General features: G+C 38.9%; 1 long non-coding RNA gene across 1 annotated transcript; it reads right to left on the bottom strand.

The window, feature by feature from the left end:
- Positions 1-283: 283 nt before the first annotated feature.
- Positions 284-6,164, bottom strand: LOC135406688 (uncharacterized). The gene is made up of 3 exons (XR_010426416.1): positions 4,283-6,164; positions 2,168-3,682; positions 284-1,569 (listed from the first exon to the last, which is right to left on the bottom strand). It is a non-coding gene; the product is annotated as an uncharacterized LOC135406688 (long non-coding RNA).
- Between the last annotated feature and the right edge of the window lie 1,679 nt (positions 6,165-7,843).

Genomic DNA, 7,843 nt, shown 5'->3' on the forward strand with positions numbered 1-7,843 from the left:
CATATTCAGAAGTAACAATTGGCAAAAAGAAGGAGGTAGTTTCTTGTAAATAATCCTGTTCAGTTTTGTTCCTTTCTCAGTTTTCCCATGAAAGCTAGTGCAGATCTAAGTGACAATGATTAATCCTTTTGTAAAAATGTACGAAAAAAATAAATACCAGTGTATAACGAAGCAACTGTACAACTGTACAAGCAAAAGGTCTCTTGCCCTGCCACTGAATGAAGAACACTTGATCGTTGGTTATGCACCTATCCTATATGTGCATGTTGGTTATGCACATATCCTTTTATGTTCAGTTTTACACAAGAACAGTAAGAAAGCATTTATTCTACTTATGAATAAGTCATAATTTGAGACTCTTGCTTGTTTCAGACACCTCTGGTTTTTCCTCTAACTAATCCTGATTTTTTTTAGATCCTGATTGTTTTCCAGTTCAAGCCAAAAAATTTCAGTCACACAAAACAGCATCTCTGAGAGCAAAATCCACATTAAAATAAGTGCAGCAAAGGGCAGCAAGGACTGTTGTTAGATTTGTTTTGCCAAACTTAGGAAAGCATCATAGCCTATGTCAGCAAGAAGGAACCTTCCTCCAAATCACTTCTATCCATGTAGATCTGAAATAACATCAAGCAAGAGTCATAGTTGTTCACTCCAAAGCAAGCAAAAAGAATGTTGATGCCATTGTAGCCTGATCCGTTGGTTGTGCATTACCAGCAGAAGGATATCTTTTCACTTATTTTTTTCAAATATCAGACTTCAGAGTAAAACCATGACTTTTCAGCTGTAACTCCTGTAAATTAAAGTCAAAGAAGTTCTCCCTCAACAGGCTTCAAGTTTACAGTTAACCTAGGGTACAATTTCTCTGCCAATTGCCACATCATCTTTCCCCCTTCATTCTCTTTCTCATTAGTCATAAGTGCAAGATACCCCACATATGACCACAGTAATTTGCACAGCACCTCAAATGAAAACCAGGCTAAAGCTGGAACATTATGAGTAGTCGTATAAATAATATTTATTTAGCACTTCAATTAGCTTACTGCATTTTTAAACAGAAGCAAAACAAGGACAACATACCAATTGATCAAACTTCTGTTTAACGCATGTGCAAATTAACATGAAGCAAGTCAAACATTATGGTAACCTCTTACCTTAACCAAAACTTTTGGAAAGAATGAGTTATAAGTAAGGGTGTAACACAGTCAAGGAATAATATCATCAATAAAATGACTTCTTGGAAGAGCATTGTAGTATTTCAAAACTATAAAATTCTAGGGGATACTTACCATACTAACAAAACTGGAATCTCAACAAACTAGTTGCACATTCGAGTGACCTTTAGTGACCTCACCCAGCTAATTAACACATAATCAACACCTTGAATTCAGAAGTTTCTACAGATTTTACTCCAAATATAGTGGTTGGATAACCAAGTCCTAGTCGTTACCAGCCAGCCAGTGAGGTATTTAGAGGAAGAATACAGCCTTTATGTCACAGGCATAATTTCTGATTAGTTTAGTCATTAGCAATTTTATCAGAACATGATGAAGAGCTCAAGCACCAGTTTCACTGGTTTCACTGTGATGGTTTCACTCAGGCCTTCCTGGAGATTAGCTTGTAACCAGGAAGGAACTAGGAAGGTGATCACGGAAGTATTCCATGCTATTCCTTTACATAACTTGAGGTATAAATAAAGCCAGCAGGAGGGACCTCGCTCTCTTCCTTTCCGGCGAGGTTCGAGAACGGTAGGTCCCTGTCTCGGTCTGGCTTATCTGGAGCCGAGGCCTACAGTGACTGCTGTTATCTGCCACGTGTGAGGGGAGAGTGCTGGGCCATGTCTAGCCATCCTGCTCGTTCAAAGGGAAGTGGTGAGATTTTGCTAATTTACCTTCAGTTGGCTGGTTGACTTGTTTGGTCTTTGTCCCTTTCTGTCCTTTTCCCTTCTCCCCCCCCCTCTTCCCTTTTTGGGGAACTGTTTGGGATTTCTGGAGTTGTGGTGTATAGTATTCTCATTGTATATATCTGTCTCATATATAAAATATATATATTTTTTTGCTATAGCTTTGGCTGCTTAAGTCGTTTTTTTTTTCTCTTCCCTCTCTGGGAAGCAGGTCCTTGTTGTCGAGTTTCGGGGACTTGGCGGGAAGCCAGCTCGAAACTTGCACACACCACAGTAGAGGTACCAATCTTTTCCCCAAGAGACAACACCTTGAAAAGCTGTTGTGAATAAGAGAGAGTTACATTGGAGACAAATGTTTACCTCTTGTGGAACTAAAACATTACAACCTCTCTACTGTTTGGTTATCCTTGATGTACAGAGGAATCCCTTACAACATCCATCCCCAGGAGGTGGCTATAGGAGGTTCTGAGTAGACATAACATGGCACCCTGGCTTCCACTACCTCTGCTTGAGACTCTCCATCGTAAATGTGTAATCCCCACTCTTCTACTCCTATGACCAGCAGGTTTTGAACCACTTATTTTTTCTCAGTAGCCTAAGTGATGATGAAAAATTTTGATGTCTCTTTGTGTTCTGCATGTTCATTTTCATAGCTTAGAATAGATCCACAAGTAAATAGTAAATAGCCCATAGTACTAGAAAGATGATACTCCTCCAGTCACTTTGAAATGTCAGGTCAAACCTTAAGAAGAAAATTTTGATTGAATGCAGCTAAAATACAAAAGTTTGCTACGTGCGCTACAGAATATATTCTGCCAACTTAACTCTGGAAAATGACTGAATTATTGTTTTCCGAAACTTTTCAAAGAACAGCCTGAGGCTGATAGTAGCAAGAAGTAGAGACCTGAAAAACAGAAACTTTACTGTGGAATCAACCAGTACTATATAACATCATCCAACCTAGGTTAAAACCACAGAAACTGCTTAGATGGTAAGTGAATTTGTTTGGGGTTTTTTTAATTGTTTTGCATGCTGCCTAGCAAAAAGGGACTTGTTTAATCTATTTAATTGTTATTGTATTTGATCACATATACATCTTGCAAAACAATTGTTGATACAAATGTTAGTCTTAGCTCATTCACCTCAGGAGATTCCTCTTATTCTTAAAGGGACCAAGGATGAAGGGAGAGAGATAAATGTTCTGTTTTTTGTGCAACTGTGTCAGTACAACTTTCAAGGGGCATTAAGTCTGTTCTTACACATCTCTTGGGAACAATTCCAGAAAAAGAAATCATGCACACAGTTTTCGAAGACACATTCATCTTACCAATTACCCAGAAGAATGGGTACTGCCCTTTGACCGGAGATGGTATTCCAGCTTCACATATTGATGGCATAGAAGAGTAAGAAAAGAGTAAAACTAGAGGACAATACTCATAAAGGCAGAATTTGAGTGTCTTACTCTAGGATATATTTATGCGGTAGTAAATCAGCCTTCATTATATGAATCATTACAGTGCTTAGAGACTCATTAACCCCACTTTGTCAACCCCAGTCCTCCGTGGTTTTAGTCCTGTGTTTACACAGGTGTTTTCTTCTTCAGTCATGCAAGTCATCCACATCTTTTGCATAGTCAAAGTGCAGGCTTAAATATCTCGTAGACTAGGGCTTTGGTCCATGCAATGGAAGTATGAAACCTCAAGATCCTTCCATATCTTCCTCATTGCTTTCTATCAGTTTTACGGTGAAGAAAATAGAAGAACATTTCTGTTGAGCCAAGGTCTGCAACAAAAATAAGATGAGAAGATTGGCATAAATTAGAAGCAGTTTGATAGTCATTTACAAATGTTCCTTGAAAAATAGTGTCCAATTCATTTAAAATCCAGGACATCCAACTTCTGCCACTTATTTTACCTCTTATACATGGAGCACTCTTTACAACTACTGTGTGAGGCGTAGACTGAAGTTGATGAATTTTTACTTTCTTATGCATTGGGAATGACAGAAGGACACAAGGAAAGGCCAAATAGCTGATATATGCTCTGCCAATCATTATGTGAAAATGAAGTCTCAAAAGAAGAAATGTATTATCAAAATTTAGAATAATCTGTCTTGAAACCTTTAAGACTTTTATTAATTAAGAAGTTAAATCTTACTGAGAAACACGTAAGTTAAATTTAAAAATTCAATAAATAAAGCTTAAGTTTTCCCATTCAAGCTCTTTCTAGAAGTAAGTAGTTTAAATTAAAGATTACAAGAGAAATAAATTTCAGTAGCAAAGCTTTGAAAAGCAAGGAAACCTCTAATATCTAAATAGTCTATAAATGAAGTAGATTAATTTATATCCATAACTCCAAGAGTGTTTGTTGGTTTACTTTTTACCTTTTGAACAGATTATATATTTGTAGGTATGCCTTTACTATTCCTGTGGTTGTCATGACAGTGCTTTTCATTTTGATGTTTTTTCATGGACTCTGACTCCCAGGCATTCCCAGGACAGCAAGCTTTTCTTACCAGTATTTAACTGACAGTTAAATCAACACATCAAGTCTTTTGAAGACTTTTCTTTGTCAAGCTCTCCAACTTCCTTAACCTGAGTCTAGAATAGACGTAAGACCTGAAGTGGTAGCAATAGCAGGGCAGAAGAACCACCACAGAACTCCTAAACGAGGCCTTCCTAAAGAAGCAAGAAGCTTTGCCTCTGAGAAGATGAAACAGAGGATGAAGAAGCATGATCTCTAGATGTGTTTTGAAGAAGCTCTTCAGAGCTGTTGTATTCACAGTGATCATGATGTTCCATTTCATCCTCTGCAAACAGATAAAATTTCTGGGAAACCAAGGTGCAAGGAGTGGCTTATATGTCAATGTGGACTCAAGATTGCATGAGAAGTTGAGCCAAAAATTTGCCTAGACTTGGCCACAGAGAAGTGTTCTGAGATCTAGACACATTGAAAAGAAACTCTGATGTATTTTAAATGACAGCAGACCCAAAACAGCACAGTTGGTGAAGTGAGCAGCTGTAACTAAGATGCCAGGTCTGCAAATGGGAGCATCCTAAAATTTTATCCCAAAGGCAGCAAAAGTCATTAAGTTATTTCATCAAAAGTATATTTCTAAGAAAAATGAAGGGAAATGGTGCAATGAGACCTTTAACTTTCTTTAACTTTTTTCTTTTTCTTTAACTGGGAAATACAGGAAAAGTCAAAAAGTCAGGGGAAAAAAAGAAAATATCAGGTTGTTTTCTGAATGTTTTCTCAGTGTCTCAGTCTTAAAAGATGACTTATTTTTCTTTTTCCCTTTAACTTTAGTCCAGGAAAAGCTCTTCAGGCTGATAGGTAAAGCAGGGAAAAAGAGTTCACTCCCCCATCAACCTCCAGCTGTTTGCTAAAGTCTTTTCTTCCTCACAAAGTCCAATAAGATAGCTCTGAGTCCTTTCTCCTTGGTTCTGTGCTGTCTCTGCTGTGTCATTTTCTCTCATACCTTGGTTCCGTGCTGCTGTAGTTTAGTTCAGCTTATCACAGTATGCGTCTTGGAATCTTCATTCCTCCTCCAAGTTTTAGGCTGTCCTTCATTTAAATTACTGCAGGGACATCCTCCAGGCCTCTCTCTGGTCCATCTCCAATTTCACCTGGGGTTATCTCCCTGGCACGGGGCTATGTTCAGCCCGTCCACTTTGGCTCGGCTCCAACGCCAAGCCTCCCCTCCACTTTACAGTGAAAGGGAAAAAAGAAGACCCCTCTGCAGTCTAACTGTAAAGGGCGGGGGAAAGAGGGCTTGGCTGCAAGGCCTGCCTCTCTCTCTCCTGCTTACCAGCTATTTGTGAGTTTATTCCCTCACAACAAACACACTCACTCCAATGCTGCCTCCAACCCTGGCCTAACCAGAGCTGAGGGCCACAGGGCCCCCCTTCCCCCCAGAGGGGAAAGAAGGGGGCCCTACCACCCCTGGTCCTCTCACACCCACACACACACAGCAGCAGACAGACAGAATGATTGCCAACAACTTCCGCCGGTTGTGTATATATGATTTTTCACAGGAGCAAACAAAACAAGTGGTGATTGGCCCTCTAGGGGAGACTGCCCTGGCACCCAGTCACCTCTAGGCCCCCCAGCTCCCAGGGGGGGCAATCTCAAACCATGACACAGGAATACAGCAGCACAGTAGGATTTGCTCTACTACAATCCAGGTCTGGTTAACCTGAGGAATCATTATCTGCTCTGGGGCTAGCAGTGCAGTTGTAACCTGCCCTAGCACCTGGCCTCGTTCTTAAGCTACTCAGAACCAAAACAGTGCTGCATGTTCCAAGGCAGTGCAGTTACCTCACCGCATGTGCTCCCTTGCTCCTTTGCAACCACAAGCTTTTTCAATGGAGCAAAGGCTCTTTAGCCCTTCTCCTTTCGTAAACCCATGTCTGAGAATTATAGACATTCACATATATACTGGTTTGTTGAGATTTGAGTCAAAACAATTCAGAAAATTAAATTAACTTCTTGAAGTTAATCAGGACCAGAGTATCCAGAACTTTACTGAATCTAACCCTCGCTTAAGTTTGCAAGCAAATGGAGAATAACATCTTAAAATATTCAAGAAATGACAAAGCTGTAAAATCCATACACTAAGACCTTCCAGAAACCTCTAAAACTGGGGGATCATAAGTAAGCACAGCAAGACTGCCATTGGTATGAAACACCAGTAAACCACCAAGCAACAGTTAAATTTGTAAGTCACAGAAAGATGCAAGCACAGATGGAAAAGAAAAGGACATTCTACCTTCTCTTCCAGTCCCAGCTGTTGCAACTGATTTTTCACAAAGCTCCTTAAAAACTCATAAGCAGGAGCTTATATCAACGAACAGAGTCATTTATCACATTGTCTAGTGCTTCAACACTGACATGGTAAGTTCTACTTACTGTATAACATAGTCAATCAAACAGGATCATACACCCAACATGCCTTCACAGATATATACAATCAAGTCACAGTACTAAGAAAAAGATTACTGACTCCAAACAGATGTAAAATCCCTTCACTAAAGGCTGAAGACATAATCCCCACTGGTCTATTAATGTTGATTACTTAATTAAATTTCATAAAAGGTAAAAATAAGAAACAAATTAATGATCTTATAAAAGAAAGACTGTTGAAAGAGTAGGACTTAAAGAAGACCATGACCTGTGTTGAATGGTTTTACATTGAATGATATTGTCTTTCTATTTGCTGCACGGAATTAGTCTCTTATTTCTGTGAATGTCCTTTAATGTACTAGTTAAAACTGCATAATTTATTTCCTAAAGACTCAGAGATACATAGAGTTTTCTGCCTTCTAAGGAAACGAGGAGAGGAAGGGACAACACTATAAAACATCTAAGTAGATGTAATAGATCTCCATCTGACTTAGGAAAAAAATTGAGGGAAAAATGAGAAAGTTACTATTTGGAGTTAGGAACTTCACTCTCAGTCTGAGTCATTGCTAAAAACAGTTTCTTTTTTAAGATCTCCTACTTCTAAAATTGATGCAAGTGCCTTTCCCAAACTCTGAATGACTGAATTACGGGGCATTAATATGTTACTTGGCTACTAATGACTGCCATTGGAAGAAGGCTTCTGCTGATGTCCTTGGGTTTTTTAATTATTCTTAATAACACTGGTACATATATGGTTTACCTTTCAGCAGAGCTGGACAAAGTATGTAATGATACAACAAGCCTGGGTGTTTCCAGATGACATTAAAAAGCAGCAAGAAAGATTAGTAAGGTTACCAACTGAATAAAAATACAATAGTAAACAAACTAATGCTCAACAAAATCAATGGGCTTCAGGTCAGAGAGCCAATCATCAATATAAATTCACTGAACATTACACAGAGATAGTAGGAGAAATTCTAGAATTACTCTACATGAAGCACAAGAAAGGAAACTCCCATTGAGTGGTGAACACATGAAA

The sequence above is a fragment of the Pseudopipra pipra genome, chromosome Z (assembly GCF_036250125.1).
Source record: "Pseudopipra pipra isolate bDixPip1 chromosome Z, bDixPip1.hap1, whole genome shotgun sequence".
Lineage (NCBI taxonomy): Eukaryota > Metazoa > Chordata > Aves > Passeriformes > Pipridae > Pseudopipra > Pseudopipra pipra.